The sequence below is a fragment of the Myotis nattereri genome, assembly GCF_964212035.1.
Source record: "Myotis nattereri genome assembly, chromosome: 11".
Taxonomy (NCBI): domain Eukaryota; kingdom Metazoa; phylum Chordata; class Mammalia; order Chiroptera; family Vespertilionidae; genus Myotis; species Myotis nattereri.
The window spans coordinates 27,494,542-27,516,168 of record NC_138086.1 but is presented as its reverse complement, the minus strand read 5'-3'; positions in this window follow the sequence as shown (position 1 = coordinate 27,516,168).

Below are 21,627 nucleotides of genomic sequence, written 5' to 3'. Positions count from 1 at the left end.
GCCTTGAGGACATTCTTTATAAGCCTCATTTAGCTCATCTATAGAAGAAGAAAAGAGGTTGATTTGAGGATTTTTGAATGACACTCCATAGGAAAAAGCACCTGGACCACCCTATGTTTTCAATAAATGAATGCTATTATTATAATTGATCTAGACCAGTGATGGCGAACCTTTTGAGCTCGGCGTGTCAGCATTTTGAAAAACCCTAACTTAACTCTGGTGCCGTGTCACATATAGAAATTTTTTGATGTTTGCAACCATAGCAAAACAAAAACTTATATTTTTGATATTTATTTTATATATTTAAATGCCATTTAACAAAGAAAAATCAACCAAAAAAAATGAGTTCGTGTGTCACCTCTGACACGCGTGTCATAGGTTCGCCATCACTGATCTAGACTAAATGTATTCATTTTATATAAAGTAACCTGCTTAGCATCTTTGGGTATTACATCCCTCCTGAATGCAAAGTTTCCATGTGATACATTATAATGTTGTATTTCCCTAATATGCTACATGTCTGTCTCTAGCATATGATGACCAGAATCTCTGAATAAATTAGTGATTGTCTCCTCTCTGTGACATTCTCAAGAAGACATCTCTACGGACAATGTGGAAAGATCATGGCTGAGGATAAAGGGAGGAGAGAAGGAGACAGTGCGTTATGTAAATAAGGCTAGTCTAGGAGTTAGAAGATTTTTTCAAAAGGCAAAGAAAAGAGATAGTACAACAAGGAAGATTGTAGTTTGAATTTTTGTGTTTTCCAAGTTTTTTACTGAGACCAAGTAATGGTTTTAGGTTAGGAAAAATGACAGACTTTATACAAGGAATAATATCCATGTATGAAAACAGTGCTTTAGAAATTCAGAATAGCTCTTCAAGAGAGGAAACCAGAGGTTGAGTGGATGTCTAAAATTGGCCTGAGGCACGCACACGTAGATGCTTTAATATATATTTCATGGAAAAAGCATATCTCTACATCTGTTTACAGCTGAGCATCGGTTTGTATTCATTAAACATAGCCACATACACAAACTCTCATCTGTTTCATCTATATACACAGGCATGCAAACACCAACACCCACCTCAGAGGAAGCAGCTACACCAGCCAAAACTGATTCTTCAGTTTTAATGAAAAGAAGAGAGTGGCTTTTCTCACAACAATCTTATAAACCTTTGTTTCAACCTTTCTTTTAAACCCTCTGCTAATATTGATTAGAACCTTAGTAGTGTTTCATACCACAGTGAGGAAAAGGGTGGCTCGGAGTGTCTTAGCTGAGAGAAGACAGAGAGAATTAGCAAACTGTCCAAAGGACAGTATAGTGTTTTCCCTTTAAGGCAAGAAAAAAGAAATATCAAGAGGACAAACTTATGCTTCAGTGTCTGAGATCAGCCAAAATGGTTTTAGCTCTTGAAACTAGAGCTATGGAGCAGCGAGTCCTCCAGGCACTGAGTTAATGATGTGGCTGATTGCTTCTCCACACAGTCATTATGACTGATGCTGGGCAAGTTGCTTAACCTCTTTGGTCCCAGTTTCCTCATCTGTAAAATGAGGACATTGGAATAGATAACTTCTGAAGTCCCTTCCAGCACTAACATTTTATGATTTAATGTCTGACTGGCAACGCAGCCTCTTTAAGTGCTACTGTGCCCAGCCGGGCATGACATAAAACACTCCCGTGCAGGATGCCAGCTTGCACTCACGATTGAAAGCAAAAAGAGCTAGCTTTAGGCAAAGCGGTGAAGTATTCCAAGTTTTATTTAATCTTCTTTAAGTTTTGTTTAAACCTGACTCTCACACCCTTTTGAATTCCCTTTCGGGCAACAAGGGTTTCCTTGAATTTCATCATTACCCTGTCTTCATACTTCATGTTCAAAAGTGTATTGGGCATTGGTAAGCATGGAGCCAAATTCATTTGGTTATTAATAATCTTTCTAAGGTATGGGTGGCTGAAGGTTGATTTGGGAAAAAAATGCTCAAAGGTCGCTGGTGACCCCAACTCTTAGTGCAAACAGCAGTTATAGAATCCAAGGGAAGAGCCTGGGTAATCAGGTTCAGAAACCCAAGCAAGATATTGGCAACAAATTTGAAAACTCACCTAAGAGGACTGGGTAAGCTTGGTTAACCCGAATGAATGGAAACCTTGATCCTCAGACACATTCTCATGCAATCCAGAAGAATATCAAAGCATGTTGTCAGAAAAGGAGAAAAAAGCCCAAGCTTAGTTAGTTTGGGGCCAAAAAAGGTTGGAATAATTGTAGCTGCCCAGTCAAGAGGGTATGTAGGCATATAACCTGTTAGAACTCTTCCCACTGCTCCTAAAACCTTACCACACCGTCCTCTAAGGTTGACTCCTGAGGGAAAACTGACCACTTGGTCTAAAGTCCCTGAAAGCTAGCTGTGTTTTTCTGAACAATTGTCCAATCTTCTTTTCATTTGCCAGGGAGGGAGGAACTCTTCGAAGGACCCTGAGCTGTGAGCTGGTGGGGAGATATGGAGAAGCATGTGTCCAGTAGTTATGTGTTCCAGGCTTCTAAGCAGGACACCTGAACTTGGAGCTTTCGTTCTGAGTACTGGTCTGTCTCCACATCGGGGTCACTTTCCTGTACCTCTTCTGGTTCCCCTCCACTTTGTAACCACCCATGGTCAAGCACATGATCATGTTCTTATGCTTTTGACTACTCACCCAAAGCCAAGTGACTTTTAGTTACTGTCACCACACATCTTCTATCATCTCTAGAGCATTTAGTATCAGGTCTCCAGGAGAGGAAATAGCTGCAAAGGCTCCCAGGAAATTCAGGTAAGAGACAAAGAGAATAGGAAAGAGCTGCAAGATCTTAGTGCTAGGCTGCAGTAGGTAACAGGTGAACCAAAATTCAGAATTAGAACATCACCTCAAAATAAGTATTAGTGCATATATATAAATACAAAGAAAATGTTGATTGATAGAATTTAAAGATAATACAGGCGATAATAAAGAAATGAGATATTTAAATCCTGACATTACTATGAAAGGTAATAGTAATTTCAAAATTTTACATAAATTAATTTTGCATGTACCTAATTATTACATAGATAAATATTGTATGGTAACTATTCTATCATTCTAGTAATAGACAATGGTTTATTTTGTTTTATATGATTACAACATTAAATCCTGGTCAATATGCTATGATTCTAATTCTTTGTAGTTCAGTTATGGAGAGAATATAGTTATCTGTTCATAACTAAAAAAGAAATTAGAGAGAAGAGTGAATAATGAAAACTATTATGTTTATAGATTCAGTCTTAAAGGTACATGAATATTGGTCTCTTTAAGTTCTCTATTTAGTCCCTGGCTGGTGTGGCTCAGTTGGTTGGAGCATCATCCTGTACACCCAAGTGTCATGGGTTTGATTCCTAGTCAGGGCACATACTCAGGTTGCAGGTTTGATCCCCAGTCAAGGTGGGTACAGGAGGCAACTGATAGATCTTTCTTAAAAAAATATCCATTTAGAGAAAAAGATAGAACGACTGCTTTTCCCCTTGGGTGGTGGGGCAGGAGGCCAATAAAATTTCAGAGGTCATTGAACATTAAGAAAAAAAACACCCAAAATAAGAAAAACTACTGCCTTATCCATTTTAAAAATATTAGAAATATGCTATTCTTATATGACCTGGGATGTAACTCAGCAGCCCAAATTTTGTTCTTTAATTATTCCCTTCTTACAGACATGGCTGGGAAGAGAACCAACAATCCAATCCTTTTATTTCTATATCCACCGGCTGGAATAAACTCAGGTTGAGTATTTTTAAATAATCACAACCAATTTTGCTTGACTCTTCAAAGCTTTTATATTAAATACAGAATTCAAGAGTCCCTTATAAAATTATCAAGGGGCCTTTTAAGAAATTCAGATGAAATATTTGATTAATTTTAACTCCAATTCACTCTTTATATTAAGCCAAGTGTAGAAGCCTGGACTGTTTTCCAAGTGTCCATGGCTCTTCAATAACTAGCTGCTGGAGGTAATGGCAGCATGTCCAGATGTGCTGGGGTGTAGCAGAAAGAGAGTCATGGCACGTTTAACTTAACTAATGCAGGCACCAATCAGAACATCGCACCTTACAGTGAAGCACAGAACAAGTCACACAGTCTCCGACTACTTCCGATGGCAGGGCCCATAGGAACTATCAATGATAGTTTATGGGAATGCCAAGGGAATACCATAAAAGTGAAGGTATTTTAAGAGTATAAAAAGTTGTTTTCAGACTTTAACAATTTGTATTATATCTTCATATTTTTGCCATTTCCATATACCACCTATAATAATTTTATACTTAACTGTCTTTAAATAGAGTTATTTAAATAAGTTTTACAAGTAACCTCTTTCTGAGTTAATACATGTGCAAATTTGAATTTTTTTGTAGTTATTTTTATATACCTATGCATACATATACATACATATATAATCATCTTACATAGCCTTGATCACAATGCTTTGCTTGCCTATATCCACTCCACTTCCCATCAAGAGGTTGAATCTACAATCTATTTCTCTATCCTTTGAATCTGGACAACCCTTGGACTCACTGTGGCCAATAAAATGTGGTAGAAGCAATGTTATGCCATTCTGATGTAAGGCCTTAATAGATTTTGTGTATTTCTGCTTTTTCCTGGGACTCCTGCTCCACCATGGGATACTTTGCTGTAGTGATGCCTGATTGATACAACTAGCTACACCTTCTGTAGTCTTCCTTCTTCCATGGAATAAATCCAGGGTTCAGGAAGTGTGGAACCTTGGTGGAAACAGTAAATAGCATTTATTTTTGTTTTATTTCTGGGTCATTTTTTTTTTTTTTGCAACAAGCACACCTAGTTCCCACATCTTGGTTTCTAACACCATTCTCTAATAAAAGGAACCAGAGCTTCAGAGAGAATTGGCTGAATCTAGTGCTAGAGACGGAAATATACAAGATGAGCCTGGAGCATTTTGTAGCACAGGGAAATAAGGAAGTGCTACTAGCAAAAACAAAAACTCATAGGAATCAATCCTGGGGGCATGTCAACTTGACACAGGAGACAACTGCAAGAGCTCCCAACAATCAAAGCTGGGACAGTTTGAACAAATATTAAACAAAGCAGCATTGGATTATAATACAAAGTATAAAATATCCCAAATGTATAATGATATAAATAAGTAATTGAATATGTCAAAAAATGTGGGAGAAGAGACAAATTCATGCAGAAAATTTTCAATAATATTAGATACTCCGCCATAAGGAAGAGGAAACATAATGCCCCACTCCTTCAATGTGAGTTGCACATAACTTACTTCAGTAGATTACAGTAAGGAAAGGGAGGGAAGAACCTGTGAAGAAATTTGACAGTCACTGCTTTAGCCAGGTATCAGCTCAACATCAACAGTCATAAATCACCAGGGTAGTATGTATCCTTGATATGATGTAATGAGAACAGTGCTTTATTTCTATGACCTTCCTTCCCCCAAACCATAACACCAGTCTAAGAAAAACATCAAACAAATTAAAATAGAATGTCATTCTGCCTAATACTAGACCAGCAAGCACTCCTCAAAACTAACAAGGTCATTAAACGCAAGAAGGTCTGAAAAACTGTCACAGCCAAGAGGAGCTTAGGACGCATGTAATGTGGTATCCTGGATGGATCCTGGAAGAGATAAAGGTCATTAGGTAAACACAAAGGAAATATGAATAAAATATGGATTTTAGTTAATCCTATTATATTGGCATTGCTTCATTATCTGTAACATATATATACACCATGCTAATGCAAACTTTTAATAATGTGGAAAACTGTGTCTTGGATGTAAGACTTAGTATGGGAACTCTTAGTTACTATCTGCTCAATTTTTCTGTAAATGTGAAACTATTTGAAAAACTATAGTCTATTACAAGCTAGTAGCAGATGGATGTGTAAGAAGCTCCCACCAAATGGGTAGGGAGTTTACCCTGACTTCCCTCCACTGTCTCAGAGAGTAAACCCAACTCAGCCCTCAAATCCGGAAGTGGACATCAGAGCAAATAGAACTTATGGAAAAGTCTCCTAGTCTGGCACAAAGATAATGAAAGAGGTATTCTAACATTCAGATACAATGGAGGAAAAATTCCCCTTTTCTTTCTTTCTTATTTATCTATTTATTTGTTTATTTATTTATTTATTTATTTAATTTATTTTTACAACTTAGCTCCCAAACAATGTTATAACAGTAGCAGAGGTAATGGGAACCCACAGAAGCTTAAAACTCTGAAAGAAAGAAAACTTTCTCTCCTATCAGATAGCTGTGGTCCCAAAGGGGAAGGGGAAAACTCTTTTTACTTCTCTGTGTCTCTGTCCTCTGGCCTCTTGACGCCAGACACAGGCATAGTCCAAGGAAGAACACAGCACAACAGGGTTTAGAAAGCCTGCCTTCCACAAGGGAGCAGCTAAGAGAAAGTATGGAGGAGATCACAGAGCGGGGAGTACATGGGAATGAGACCTCCTACAGTCCTTCATGAACTCCTGAGCTCATCCCCAACCTGAGCATGTGTGAATATGACCCTAAACAGCATATATAGACTCTGATAAAAGAACTGTGGGGTGGACCACCATTCAAGTCCCAGACCAGCCACTGGGTGGTGCATCTATGGCATAGATCCTAATAGGACTGCTAAGGTTTTAAAAACTGAACTGACATTGAAATCCTAAACCACAGATGAATGGTCAGGACTTACATCCTGAACCCAACCAGGATGATTGCCTGCTTAAATATATAATTAATATTCCCTACAGAAATTAAACAAAAGGAATCTCACAACATAATATTCAAAATGTCCAGGATACAATTCAAAAATACTCAGCCTATGTGGAGCAAGGAAAATCTAAACTTGCATAAGAAAGAACAATCAGACTTAAACATTGAGATGGCCCAGATGTACAATTTTCTATCTAACAATAACCAAATGGAAATTTTAGAACTGAAAAATATAATAACCAAAAAAGAAAAAAATCAATCTTAATGGATGAGCTCAATAGCAGAATGGGGAAGACAGAGCAAAGAGTCAGTGAGTTTGAAAATAAATAAGTAGAAATTTTCCAATATGAACATGAAGTTTAAATTGATAGAGGAAATTAAACAGAGTCTCAGTAACATGTGAGAAAAATATCAAAATGTCTAATAGTTATGCTATTAGTGCCTGAGAAGGAAAAGAGAAAGAATGAAGTGAAAAAAATGTAAACTTCTCCAATTTGGCAAAAAACAAACAAATAAACCACCACAATCCTATAGACTTAAGAAGTTCATCAAATCTCAAAAAATATAAACCTCCTATAATCCATATCTATCTATCTATCTATCTACCTATCTATCTATCTATCTAATATATATATATATATATATATATATATATATATATATATATATATATTTAAACTGCTTACAACCAGTGATAAAGAGAAAAATCTTAAAAGCACCCAGGGAAAATGATGCTTACTTTTATTGGAATAATGATTCAAATGACTGTGGATGTCTTGTCAAAAATCAGGGGGACAGAAAAATGAACAACAACATTTCTAAAATGTTAAATGAAAGAAGAATAATGCAGAATTGTATATCTAACCAAAATATCCTTCAGGAATGAAAATGAAATAAAATATTCTAAGATGAGGGAAAACTAGAGGATTTGTTGGTAGCAGACATGTTATAACAGAATCATAAAGAAATTCTTAAAACAGAAGAGAAATTATGTGGGAAGGAAACCTAAAACATCAGAAATGAAGGAATAGCAATAAACTTAAATGTCAGGGTGAATAGAAAAGATTCTTCTCCTATTCAGCTGTATAAAATATCTTTTGACAATTGAAATAAAATTATAACACTGTCTGAGGAGGTTTTCTTATATGTGGATGAAATGTATAGACAACTACAACCTAAAGGGGTAAAATTCTACTTGAAATAGTAAAAGCATCAGTAAAATGTACTAAAAACCTAGAGAAGTTATAAAAATTGTACAAAAGGAACTTCAACTTAAAATCACCACGGTACTTCTGTCAACTTGTTAAATGGATAAAATAAAATAATTGACAATACCAAGTGCTTACAAGGAGGAGGAACAACGGGAACGCTGCTGGGGAGCATAAAAATGGACCAGCCACTCTGGAAAAACATTTTGGCAGGTTTTTTTTTTAATAAAGGTAAAGACTCACTTACCATGTGAACCAACAATTTCATTCTTAGATGTTCACACTAAAAAAAAAAAAATGAAAACTTATATTCACACTACTGTACACAAAAGTTTATACCAGCCAAAATGGCCTTCAGTGGGCAAAGGGATAAACAAATTGTAGGACATTCATACACTGGAATATTACTCAGCAATAAAAAGCAATGAGTTTGTGATACTTGCAACATCTTGGAAGAATCTCAATGGCATGCTGCTGACCAAGAGAGTGTATTTTCAAAAAGTTACATTCTATTTACATAACATTCTTGTAAAGACAAAACTACAGATCAGATCAGCAGTTGACAGGGTTAGGGGCATGTGACTGGAAACAGAAAGCGAGAGGGAGTCTTGTAGGGTGACAGAACTATTCTGTATCCGGACGGTGGTGGTAGCCATGCACATTTCACATGTGTTACAAGTCAGAGCACTGTATACACACAAGTTAATTTTCTTGTATGTTAATATGTAAAGTACACCTTTCAAAAGGCATTCACAGAGGTGAAAACAAGGTCAGTATTAGAGGAGACTAGAGAAATCTGTCCCTCTCTGGGCACCTAACGTCATCATACCTGCTGCCAAATGTCTTTTGAATCTGAGAGATTAGAGAGAGCAACGCAATTGTGCTGCATTCACAGAATATTCTTCATCCACAGGATAACTTAAATACATAAAAATATCACCAGGCCAGGTGGCATTCTCGCCAAATGTTTTGAAGAAACCCTTTGAAGGAAAAACTGGCTCCTATTCGCAGGAGTTTCTCCAGCCGCAATCTGTTTCACCTCTGAATTTCCAGCTAGAGAGCACCTACGGCATTTTTCATTTTCTGGAAGTTTATTAACAATGAGAAGCACTTATATGGGTGAAATATAAATTAATAATATTGGAGTCCAAAATATAAGTGATATATTTAGATTTTCCCTACAGTATTCAGTGAGTGCTTGTTCATAAAGGTTATCCTGAGATAGTTCTTTCCGATGTCCTGTGAAGGGGTGAGGCAAAGACTAGTTTTATAATGAGAACCACTGATGTCTTGGATGGCAATCTCTTGGCCCATATACAAACTACCAGGCAGGGCATGAATAGATAGCACCTGGCATACATAGGTAATTGACATAAAAATAATAGGGGGAAAAGAGAAAGGCACACTAGGTAAAGTAGAATTGAGAAATTGATTAAAATTTTTGAAAACGTTCCTTCTGATTGTCCCTTATATTCATATTTATTTCGTTCAGTGGGGAGAGGAAATGAAAAGAATAAATTTAAGATAACTTTTATTTAAGTAAATGCTTTTGCAGCTCTTTTTGTATAATTATCCAGCAGGGTTATTGCAGTAACTTGCAAGGATCAGCTCCAATCTCCATTGTTACCAAAGGCTGACATTTTCATAATTCTCTTTCCTGTTCTCTTTGACACTGTTATGAAAATTCTGACATGACCCACCTGGAAGAAAATGGATTACTCAGACTTCAATAAAAGTCATTTTCCAGCGTGATTGATTTTCTTCATTTGGTTGAGGTTTATGGGCTAACATGATAACTGTTTCTCTACCAAATGCCAGAATTTGAGAAATAATTGGATCAGACAACTTTAGTGCATTATTTCAGAAATGAGATACAAAGTTTCCAGGTATGGAAATAAGAGCAAATGGGAATGGGAAGGGAGGAATTTTGACAACCCAATCTAAAGAAAATGGCTTTCCTAATCAAAAGACCCTGCATAAAAATTGACTGATCATAGACCAAGAGTTCTCTGTTCCAGCTGCAAAGATGGACACTATATATACCTAACTCAAATTATTTCTCTCAGGAATTAATTATAAGGGTGTTAGGTGTAAAAGAACTGAAGCACCAACTCATTGCAACACTTAGATCAGTGGTTCTCAACCTTCCTAATGCCGTGACCCTTAAATACAGTTTCTCATGTTGTGGTGACCCCCAACCATAACATTATTTTCGTTGCTACTTCATAACTGTAATTTGCTACTGTTATGAATCGTCATGTAAATATCTGATATGCAGGATGTATTTTCATTGTTACAAATTGAACATAATTAAAGCACAGTGATTAATCACAAAAACAATATGTAATTATATATGTGTTTTCCGATGGTCTTAGACGACCCCTGTGAAAGGGTCATTCAATCCCCAAAGGGGTCGCGACCCACAGGTTGAGAACCGCTGACTTAGATGAACTGGTATCAAGTACTAATTGAGCAGGTGACAGTCCCTTTGCTGGGTGAGAACTCAACATGGCAGAAAGAGTTCCTCCCTTTATGGGGTTATGCTCTATTGGGAAACAGATATTAATGAAATAATTGTCTGGGAGTTTTCTACAGGAGCAACTAAATCAAACATGGAGATCAGAGAAAGCCTTTTGAAGACATGATACTGAGATTGAAATCTGAAGAATGAGTATGAGTTACCTGGGCTGGGTTAGATGTCTCTTCAATGAGATGTTGCAACCTACCCATCTCCTTACCATGCCCTTTGCTTAATTCCATTGCTTCTGTCTGAAATGAGCACATAGTGACACAGTTGAAGATGTAGAAAAGTAGATGACGGGATTCGAGGGCACTATACAAGACCTGAGGCCCTAAAAATGAACTCTATTTCCTGATGAATAAGTTGGGAGTTTTGCCTGGCTGGCAAGGCTTAATGGTTGAGTGTCGACCTATGAACCAGGAGGTCATGGTTTGATTCCCAGTCAGGGCACATGCTCAGGTTTGGGGCTCAATCCCCAGTGTGGGGTGTGCAGGAGGCAGCCAATCAATGATCATCTCTCATCATTGATGTTTCTATCTCTCTCCCTCTCCCTTCCTCTCTGAAATCAATAAAAGTTTAAAAATATAATTTGGGAGTTTTAAAAATAATTATACTTCATAAGTGAATCATTAAAAACCAAATTCCTAGACTATAAATAATAATAATTGGCACACATATGATGGTTACTTTCTAAGGGCATTATACCTATTAATTAAATTCATTCTTGTAATCACTTGTGAGGTAGACACTAGCATTATCCACAGTATGTAGATGAGGAAAATTAGGCACAGAGAGGTTAAGAAAATCCTTTAAGAATACACAGCAAGTAGGTGGTGAGGCAGGATTCACACCTAAGGTCCATTTTCTTAGCTTTTCACTCTCTTCAATCATTTATCAACCAGTTGAAAATAAGATCTTATAAATACAGAACATAAGACAGTTGTCAGGGAGAATTTAGGGAGATATGGGGAAATAGAATGCAGGGAAGCAGAAGAAACCATTAATAGGGAGATGATTCAACCCTGATAGAGATGATAAGGTTCAATAAAAACTCCACAGTATTTCTTCATAAAACAACGTGCTGCCCCTAACATGTTTTCACTTATATTAACAGATATAATTTTGACTAATCAGGTACAGATTGGTGGCCTAATGTAAAATATTTTGGAGTAAAACAAATCCTATAATAAAATTTGAAAGCTATGGCCCTACCTCCAGAAAAAATGAACATAGATACTTTTACATCAAGTTTTGAGTATTTCCAGTCTGACTGGAAGTCACCAATGAAGCTGGCCATCCCAGGGACCCTTAGTTAAGCTAGTTGTTACTAGCTTAACTAAGTTGAGATGATGTTATCAAAATGCTAAAGCCAGAAAAAGAATCTGCCAGCAGTATTTAGAGTTTACCACAAGCAAATTAATGAGAAAGTTCTAAAAATTCCAATGATCATTCTGACTGGTGTGGCTCAGTTATTTGGGCAACATCCCAGGCACCCAAATGTTGCCAGTTCTATTTCAGGTGAGGGCACATGCCCAGGTTGCTGGCTCAGTCTCCAGGAGGGGGCATGCAGGAGACAGCTGATCTATGTCTCATTCTCACATCCATGTTTCTCTCTCTCTCTCTCTCCCTTCCTCTTCTGCCTTTCTCCCTCTCCCTTCTTGTGTCTCTCTCTAAAAAAATAATTAAAAAAATAATAAACAAATAAATATAAATTCCAATGACCATGGTCGTGATAGAGAAGAAGGATAAATCACAGTGATACTAGTGAATATCTGTTCTCTTGTGTAGCCCTCACTTCTGTCACCTATCAGCAGAGGGCCAGGTTATTGTCATCCTCTTTTTATCTGTTTTCTGGGGTAGGAAGTAGAATTTATATTTAACAACATTGCTATTGGTTGTCATAAAAGCTTAGGGACTTTGCAACTTTTATGGTGGGTCCCAGGAGAAAGAGAAAGCGGAATGACTTTCACAGAAGAAAGAAGGGGACAGAAAGTAAATGCCAGCTGGGGGTGGAGTCTGCCTGACGTGAGTGCCCCAGTAGGTGTTCTCAGTGGTAGTGACTTCAGGGCGCCTCTGGAACCACAGGACCCTGGGCACTAGTAGTCCTAGGCCTGGACAATTTTTACACCCCAGTATGACCCTAAATAGAGAGTTGCCAAAGTAATGACCATGAACCTTAGAAAATAGGTTCTTCAAAGGCCACCAATGTGGACTTAAATATGAAAGGACCTTCTGAAATATTTTGTTCAAAACAAGATGTCAAGCTCTGACCAGTGTTTCTCAGTGGTGCAGCCGTGGGCAAACTACGGCCCGCGGGCCGGATCCGGCCCGTTTGAAATGAATAAAAATAAAAATAAAAAGACCGTACCCTTTTATGTAATGATGTTTACTTTGAATTTATATTAGTTCACACAAACACTCCATCCATGCTTTTGTTCCGGCCCTCCGGTCCAGTTTAAGAACCCATTGTGACCCTCGAGTCAAAAAGTTTTCCCACCCCTGGGTTAGAGTCTTGGCCCGTACATCAAAGGGTCTTGGATTTGATTCCTGGTCAAGGGCACATAGTTGGGTTACAGGTTCAATCACAGCCCCCATTGGGTCACTTGCAGAAAGCAACCAATTGATGCATCTCTGGCATCAATGTTTCTCTCTCTGTCTCCCCTTCCCTACCTCCTTTCCACTCTCTCTCAAAATCAATGGAAAAAATACTCTTGGGTAAGGGTTAACAACAACATATTGAACCCTTTGCACGATTGGCAATTGAAGAGATGACCTTATAAATTACTTCCACTAAATTTCCAGATTGGGCCTTAAATTCAAATTAAGTCTATGAAAAAAAGTAACATTTTTGGTATTTTATTTTTCACCTTTTATTGTAAAAAGAATATTGATTTTATGCAAGAGGGAGGACATTTTATATTTGATGATTTGATATTATATGGAATACTTGAATAGAATTTAGAGACCAATCAAGTAAACCAGATACTAAGGTGAATACAACCATTGTAGAAAAAACTATCTTACCTCTATTCTCACCTCAAAAATACCCACTAGCCCTCACGTAACCCCCACTAGCAGTAGGAAGGTGGCACAAATGCATTCCATGTTCTAGTAGAAGCTGGATTATGGGAAAGGAACTAATGAGGGTGGGTCTTTCTATTTTTTAGTTTCCAAACTTAATTCTAACTGACAGACAGGCCTGGAGCTTGAAATGAAAATGGCATTAGATTGATATCGTCCTATTTGTTTAATGTTCATTTGGTTGTCTTTGCCCAAAGAGATATATCAGAAAAGTATATTGCTATAAGAAATGCCCAAGATTTTACTGCCTATGTTTTCTTCTAGGATTTTTATAGTTTTAAGTCTAACAAGTAAGTTTTTAATCCATTTTGAATTCATTCTTGTGGATCAGTAGATGAATGGATTTTTTTTTTTTTTTAAAAAGCTGTGGTACATTTACATAATGGAATACTACTCAGCCATAAAAATAAGGAAATCTTAACTTTTTCAACAACATGGACCTGGAGAATATTACGCTAAGTAAGATAAGCTAGTCAGAGAAAGACAAATACCGTATGTTTTCACTTATATGTGGAATCTAATGAAAAAAATAAGCTAATAAACAAAATACAAACAGATTCATAGCTGTCAGAGGGCAGGGGTTGGGTGGGGGGGATGAAAACCATGACGGAATTAAACAAAAAACAAACAAACCATCAAACAAATATACGTCATAGATAGGCAACAGTATGGTGATTACCAGAGAGAAATAGGGGTAGGGGTAAGTAAAAAGGGGGTAAAGGGGCGATAAATGGTGATGGAAGGAGACTTGACTTGGGGTAGTGAATACACAATACAATTTACAGATGATATATTATAGAATTGTATACTTCAAACCTAGATAATTGTATTAATCAATATAACCCCAATAAATTCAATTTTAAAAACAGAAAATAGCATTAGAGAAACCATCCTGATTGCCAGACATGGTCTGGGCTGCCCCTTTGCCATCATCTGCTTTGATTCCCTTTCATTTCTCTGCACCTGCTGCTGGTTTGTCCTCAAGGCTCCCGCAGGGCCATCCTGGTTAGCATGCCAGCACTCCCGCTGACCCAGCATCCTGGAATAAAGTCCATGTTAATGTTTCGGTGATTCTGGTTGTTTTTCTTTATTGATGTTTCCTTCTCCCTTTATCCCACCTCCAAACTAATTTTCATTCTATTTGAAAACAACCCAAAATGATAAATTATTTTGTGCTTTTCTGCAGTGGTAGGATTTAATTAGGTTTTCCTGACTCAGTTCAATTACTGACTCAAATAAGTCAAATCCTTGAACGCGAAGGACAGACAACAGGTAAGATAGTGAATAAGAAGGCTTGAACACTAGGAAATTCTGCTGCAAACCATTCTTACCCATATGTCTCCTTCCTTCCTTCCTTCCTTCCTTCCTTCCTTCCTTCCTTCCTTCCTTCCTTCCTTCCTTCTTTGTTCTGGCAAAATATTTCCAGAATTACATTGGGTAACATTAAGATACAGAAATATTGCAAATAGAATTAATATCAAAAGGAATTAATTAATATTCTGGCTCACAGGGTAATACAATAGTGTAAACCTCTTTGCAACTCGATCTATGAAGAGACTTCCGTTCTCACCTCAAAAATACCCACTACTCGGTTCTTCTTTCTACTAACTGAAGGAGAGTTAAAAGGAAATGCCAAGTGCACTGTGTATGTACTGAAGTGTAACAAGCTAGCTGTGATTCTTTGTTGGGGGGAAGCTCTCTTACTGGTTTTTCCTGGGCTCATCACATGGCCCCAGCCTGGGGCTGCAGGATCCAAGACTGCCTCACCCCTGGGCCTGGGCTTTGGTGCTGCCTGTCAGCTTAGCTCTCTTTCTACGTGGCTTTTCATCATTCGCAGACTAGGTGAACTTATTATTATTATGTTGGAATCATTGGAGGGATCAGAGATGAGATCTATACATCCTTTCAAGGCCACAGAGACACCCACAATCTCATTCTATTGGTCAAGGAAGTCTTCAGGCCCACCCACATTCAAGGAGTAGGGAAATAGAATTGCAATAAATGTGTGATTATACTTGATTTGCCTTACTGAACAAATGAAAACTTATATCAAAATGATGTATGTCTATATCACATATTAGACATTTTGAAGAGAAGGGCTATATATTCTATTTATTTTCATATTCCAAGCTCAGAGTGCTAGCCCCTTATAAATCCCATTATGTGTCTGCTGAACAACTATTGATGGACTATGGATTGAAAAAATATAACAAAATAAAATAATGCCAACAATTCCTTATGATTACCTGTAACTTAGAGCTTTTGTGGTTGTTTGTGTGAGGTCACTTAGGCAGATTTAGAAGAATTTAATCTCAAGTCCTTTTGCGGGGGCGGGAGGAACAGAGTTAGTTTGAAAAAAGTTGTGTGGGATATTTTAGAAAGGGAGTATGCCATGTATACAAGTAAAAAAGGGGGGAAAAAGACAAGTTACGTGTGATATGCTATCAGCATATTGTTGAATGAGTAACAGACTAGAGAGTTGTAGAGCTGAGAAGTGGGAACCAGTGGGGTTTTTAAAAGATAAGACCCGTAATGTCATATCGAAAGTGATAGGCTTAAGGGAGAGGTAAAGAGAAACTAGACTTTCAAAAAGTGGCTCAACACTTCCCTAGTGTGAGTCTTTACTTTCAAACACTGATCCTTTCCCGCAAATGAAAGTCATCATCAAGTGCTGAATGTAAAGGGGCTACCTGCAATACTAAAGAGTCGGTGTAAAGGGCAAAATAATGGTAGAATGTGCATCAGGCTTGAACTCTAAAACTCTAAGCTCAAACCTAAAGAACCTCTACGAGCGCCCCTAATTTGGCCCCTCCCATTCTCCAATACCCTCTACCTATCTGACCACTGCTATTTGTGCCACCTGGGGTGATTCTTCTCTGAGATTTTCCTGTTGGCATCCACTGATCTTGTACTTTGCTGTCGATGAAGCATCATTTATTGACTGTATTCGCTACCCCTGACCAGATGATATATTCCTTAAGGTCAGGTCATCTGGACCTTCTTCCTTTCTCCCCCTCCCCTCCACATCCCTGTACTAAGTGGTTTATGTAACAGGTACTCGGTGTAGATTAAACACCTGTGAAGTTTGCCAAACAGGCGTGGCTCCTCCCTCCATGGAGCTTACAATCTGGGTTTGGGATGGGGAGGCACAAATGAAACTAGTAAAGAAGTAAGTTACAAATCTCAACAAGTGTTATGAATGGAAATAACAAGGTGCTGTGAATAAATACGTAGGAGAGAGGGCGACGTACTAGACCAGGTGGGCAAGGAAGAATTTTTTGATGAAGTTATATTTCAGATGTAACAAAATAAAATAAAATAAAATAAAATGGATCTAGCTCAATGAACAGTGGTAGAAGAATAGTGTAGAGTAGACACAAGTAGCAGCATGGGGTCAAATGCATATGATGAAGAAAAAAGAAAGAGTATGGCAACCTACAAAATAGAAGAATTTCAAGTTCTTGGCTTCTGAGATGGACTCCCTGGAGTCAGATCCTGGCCTTGCCCTTTGCTAGCAGTGTGGCCCCAGCTGTGCCTTAGTCTCCCTTTGATAAAAGGAGTTAACAGTAATTGCCTTACAGGGTATTAGGAGGATTAATATGAAAATGCTTAGCACATTGGCAGAGCACTCTATAACGGCTTTATCAGTCCTAGAGCAGAAAACTGGGATGGCTGACCCAGTCACTCCACAAATATGTGTTGAGAATCGACTACAGGCTGACCTGCAGGTGATGCTCCTGACATCACCTGGGTCATTGTCCCTGCATCTCTGGCACTAACCTCTTTTTCCATCCAGGAGAGCGACATCACTTCGCATGTCTGGCATTTTTGGAAAGAGTTCCCTCATAGGGCTGTTTGGTTTCCTAATGATAAAAGCTTACATTTTCCATCTATACCACAGTCCTCATTCCCAGCTCATGGAGCTCTATAGGTGGCGCTTGGATGCAGGGAAGAGAGGAGGGGTGGGTCCGTGGGTGGTCACGAGGTCTCACGCTGCACCAGAACCATGCACTGCTCCTGTTTATACTCTGTTGCTAGCCTGCACCTTTATCCTCATGCACAGTTTCCCCCCAGCTTGCCTTTTAACCCTCCAGTCCTCTCCCTGTGGCTCAGAAATCTCAGCCAGACCTCAGGCACACAAGCCTCGAGTCTTCCTCATCTGGTCCCAGGATTGTCTTCTGTGCCCTGGATAGGAGCTCACCCCCACCCCTCACCTGCAGTGTGGGAGCAGGAGGGTCAGTGCTCCTGAGGTCATCCTCCACCAAAGTGGGCAGGAGCCAACAGACCGAGGCTTCCTGCCCTCTCCCACACTTCCTTTGTTTTGACTGCTCTCCTAGGCCCGTGGTCGGCAAACTGCGGCTCGCGAGCCACATGCAGCTCTTTGGCCCCTTGAGTGTGGCTCTTCCTAAGCCTTAGGAGTACCCTAATTAAGTTAATAACAATGTACCTACCTACATAGTTTAAGTTTAAAAAATTTGGCTCTCAAAAGAAATTTCAATCGTTGTACTGTTGATATTTGGCTCTGTTGACTAATGAGTTTGCCGACCACTGTCCTAGGCGGTTCACAAATTTCCCACAAAAGCCCTAGGAGAAACAGCAATAAAAATGCTGATATTGGTTTTCTCACTTCCTTGACTTGTCAGAACAATGGCTTCCTGTGATAGCCTCTCAAGTTACTACTTACTCTCCAGCCCCCAGATAATGGTCACCTCTGCACCTCACAGTACCTCTTTTCCTTTCTTTCTTCTTAAAAATACAAATGTTATGTAATTCAAGAAACTCTTCTGAGAGCCATTTGGAAATTTCAAAACAAGGAAAAAAGTATTGTAATATGTATGTCTTATTCTGTCTCCAAATATATACACATCTAATCTAATAAAAGAGAAACATGGTAATTGGCATACGACCGCTACCCTTCCCATTGACTAATCAGGGAGATATGCAAATTAACTGTCAGCCAAGATGGCGGCCGGCAGCCAGGCAGCTTGAAACTAACATGAGGCTTGCTTGCTTCAGTGACAGAGGAAACCAACGTTCCCCGGCTGCGACTGCAGGCCTCTGAGCCTGCAGTTTGAAACATTTTAATAAATATAGAAGCTAAAAAAAACCCCCAGAAACCAGCTTTCAGCAAGCTGGGATCTCAGAGCTGGAGTCTGAGCTGGAGTTATACATTGTTTCGATTACCTACTTTCAGCAGCAGAGGCCTAAGAGCTGGAGCCTCAGAGCTAAAGCTGGCCCAGAATTAAAAAAAGAAAAAAGAAAAAAAGGAGCGGTTGGGAGCTTCTGTCACCTGCCAGCCTGCAAACAGCCCTCAGCCCCTCACCCAGACTGGACAGGCACCCCAGTGGGGACCCCCACCCTGAAGGGTGTGTGACCAGCTGCAAACAGCCCTCAGCCCCTCACCCAGACTGGACAGGCACCCCAGTGGGGACCCCCACCCTGAAGGGTGTGTGACCAGCTGCAAACAGCCCTCAGCCCCTCACCCAGACTGGACAGGCACCCCAGTGGGGACCCCCACCCTGAAGGGTGTGTGACCAGCTGCAAACAGCCATCATCCCCTCACCCAGGCTGGCCAGGCACCCCAGTGGGGACCCCTACCCTGATCTAGGACACCCTTCAGGGCAAACCAGCCAGCCCCACTCATGCACCAGGCCTCTATCCTATATAGTAAAAGGGTAATATGCCTCCCAGCACCGGGATCAGCATGACAGGGGGCAGCGCCCAAACGCCCTGCTCTGTGTGTGACAGGGGGTGGGGCTACAACCTCCCTATCTGCCCTGCTCTGTTCGTGACAGGGGAAGGTGCCCCAACCTCCTGATCAGCCCTGCTCTGTGCCTGATGTGGGGGAGCTCCCCAACCTCTGATTGCCCTGCGGCTCTGTCTGTGACAGGGTGCGGCACCCCCACCCCCCCACGGGCCCTGCTCTGTGTGTGACAGGGTAGAGCCATAACCTCCCCATCGGCCCTGCCCTGAGTGTGAGAGTGGTGGCATCCCAACCCCCTGATCGGCCCTGCTCTGTGTGTGACAGGGGACGGTGCCCCAACTCCCCTACTGGCCCTACTCTCTGAGTGACAGGGGGGAGCTCCTCAACCCCCTGATGGGCTCTGCTCTGTGCGTGATAGGGGGCAGCGCCCCAACCCCCGGATTGGCCCTGCTCTGTGCGTGACAGGGCGTGGCGCCACAACCTCCCCATCGACCCTGCCTTGAGTGTGACAGGGGGCGGTGCCCCAACCCCCCAATCAGCCCTACCCTGAGCGTGGCTGGGGGTGGCATCTCAACCTCCCGATCCACCCTGCTCTGTGCATGACAGGGGAAGGTGCCCCAACTCCCCAATCGGCCCTGCTCTGAGCCCGACCAGGGGCTGCACCTAGGGATTGGGCCTGCCCTCTGCCACCCGGGTGGCAGGTCGTTATCTCCTGAGGGGTCCCAGACTGCGAGAGGGCACAGGCCAGGCTGAGGGATCCCCCCTTCCCCCCGAGTGCACAAATTTTTGTGCACCGGGCCTCTAGTCCTATATAATAAAGGGTAATATGTAAATAGACCAATGGCAGCACAACCGAACAACCAATCAAAGTGTAATATGCTAATGATATTCTAAGGCTGCTCAACTGCTCACTATGACATGCACTGACCACCAGGGGGCAGATGCTCCAGCCAGTAGGTTAGCTTGCTGGTGGGGTTTGGCCTATTGGGACTGAGTAAGATGGGCTGGACATGCCCTGGAGCCCTCCCAAGGTCCCTCCCTGGCCTGATGGTGCACCAGTGGGGTCTCTTAGCCTGGCCTGCACCCTCTCCCAATCCGGGACCCCTTGGGGGATGTTGGAGAGCCAGTTTCAGCTGGATCCCTCAGGCCATTCCCCTTGGGAGGGTGCCAGACACAGGGCTCATGGCTGGAGAACGCTGCTGTGGCAGTGTGAGCCTCTCCTGATTGGGACTGATTGGGCAGGAGCCCACAGCAGGCACAGTGGGGCCAGGATGAGCGGGAGTGGCAGGCGGGTTCTGGCCTGATCCCTGTAGGCTACCCAGAGAGATCCCACCTGTGCATGAATTCATGCACTGGGTCTCTAGTATATCCATATCCATATATACATATGCTTGCTTGCGCATGCGCACACACACACACACACACACACACACACACACACACACAGACATACACACATACACACACACATTCTTCCTCCATGATTCCTTATATTTAAAGATAAGGGTCAGCCTGGCCAGTGTGGCTCAGTGGTTGAACATCAACCTATGAACCAGGAGGACGCACTCGGGTTGCAGGCTTGGTCCCCAGTGTGGGGGGTGCAGGAGGCAGCCAATCAATGATTATTTTTTCATTATTGATGTTTATATCTCTCTCTCCCTTTCCCTCTTTGAATCAATAAAAATATCTTTAAAAAATAATAAAATAAAGGGTCAACAAAGAAATGTTGGCAAGGATGAAGAGAAAAGGGAACCCATGTGCACTGTTGGTAGGACTGCAAATTCATGTAGCCACTGTGGAAAAAAGTATGAAGTTTCATCAAAAAATTAAAAATAGAACTACCATATGACTCATCAATCCCACTTCTGGGTATTTATCCAAGGACTTTCAAAACACTAATTCAAAAAGAGATATGAATCCCTACATTCATTGCAGCACTATTTATAATAGCCAAGACATGGAAGCAACCTAAGTGTCCATTGACAGATGAGTGCCTAAAGAAGATGTGGTAAGTATTTACAATAGAATAAGACTCAGTCATAAAAAAGGAATAAAATCTTGCCATTTGTGACAACATAGATAGATCTAGGGGATCCATGCTAAATGAAATAAGTCAGACAGAGAAAGACAAATACCATGATTTCACTTACATGTGGAATCCAAAGAACAAACTAAAGTAAAAACAAACTCACAGATACAGAGAACAAACTGATAGTTGCCAAATGGGAGGGGGAATTGAGGCACTGGGTGAAAAAGGTGAAGGGATTAAGATGTACAAATTGGCAGTTACAAAACAGTTATGGGGATGTAAAGTACAGCATAGGGAATATAGTCAATAATATTGTAATAACTATGTGTGG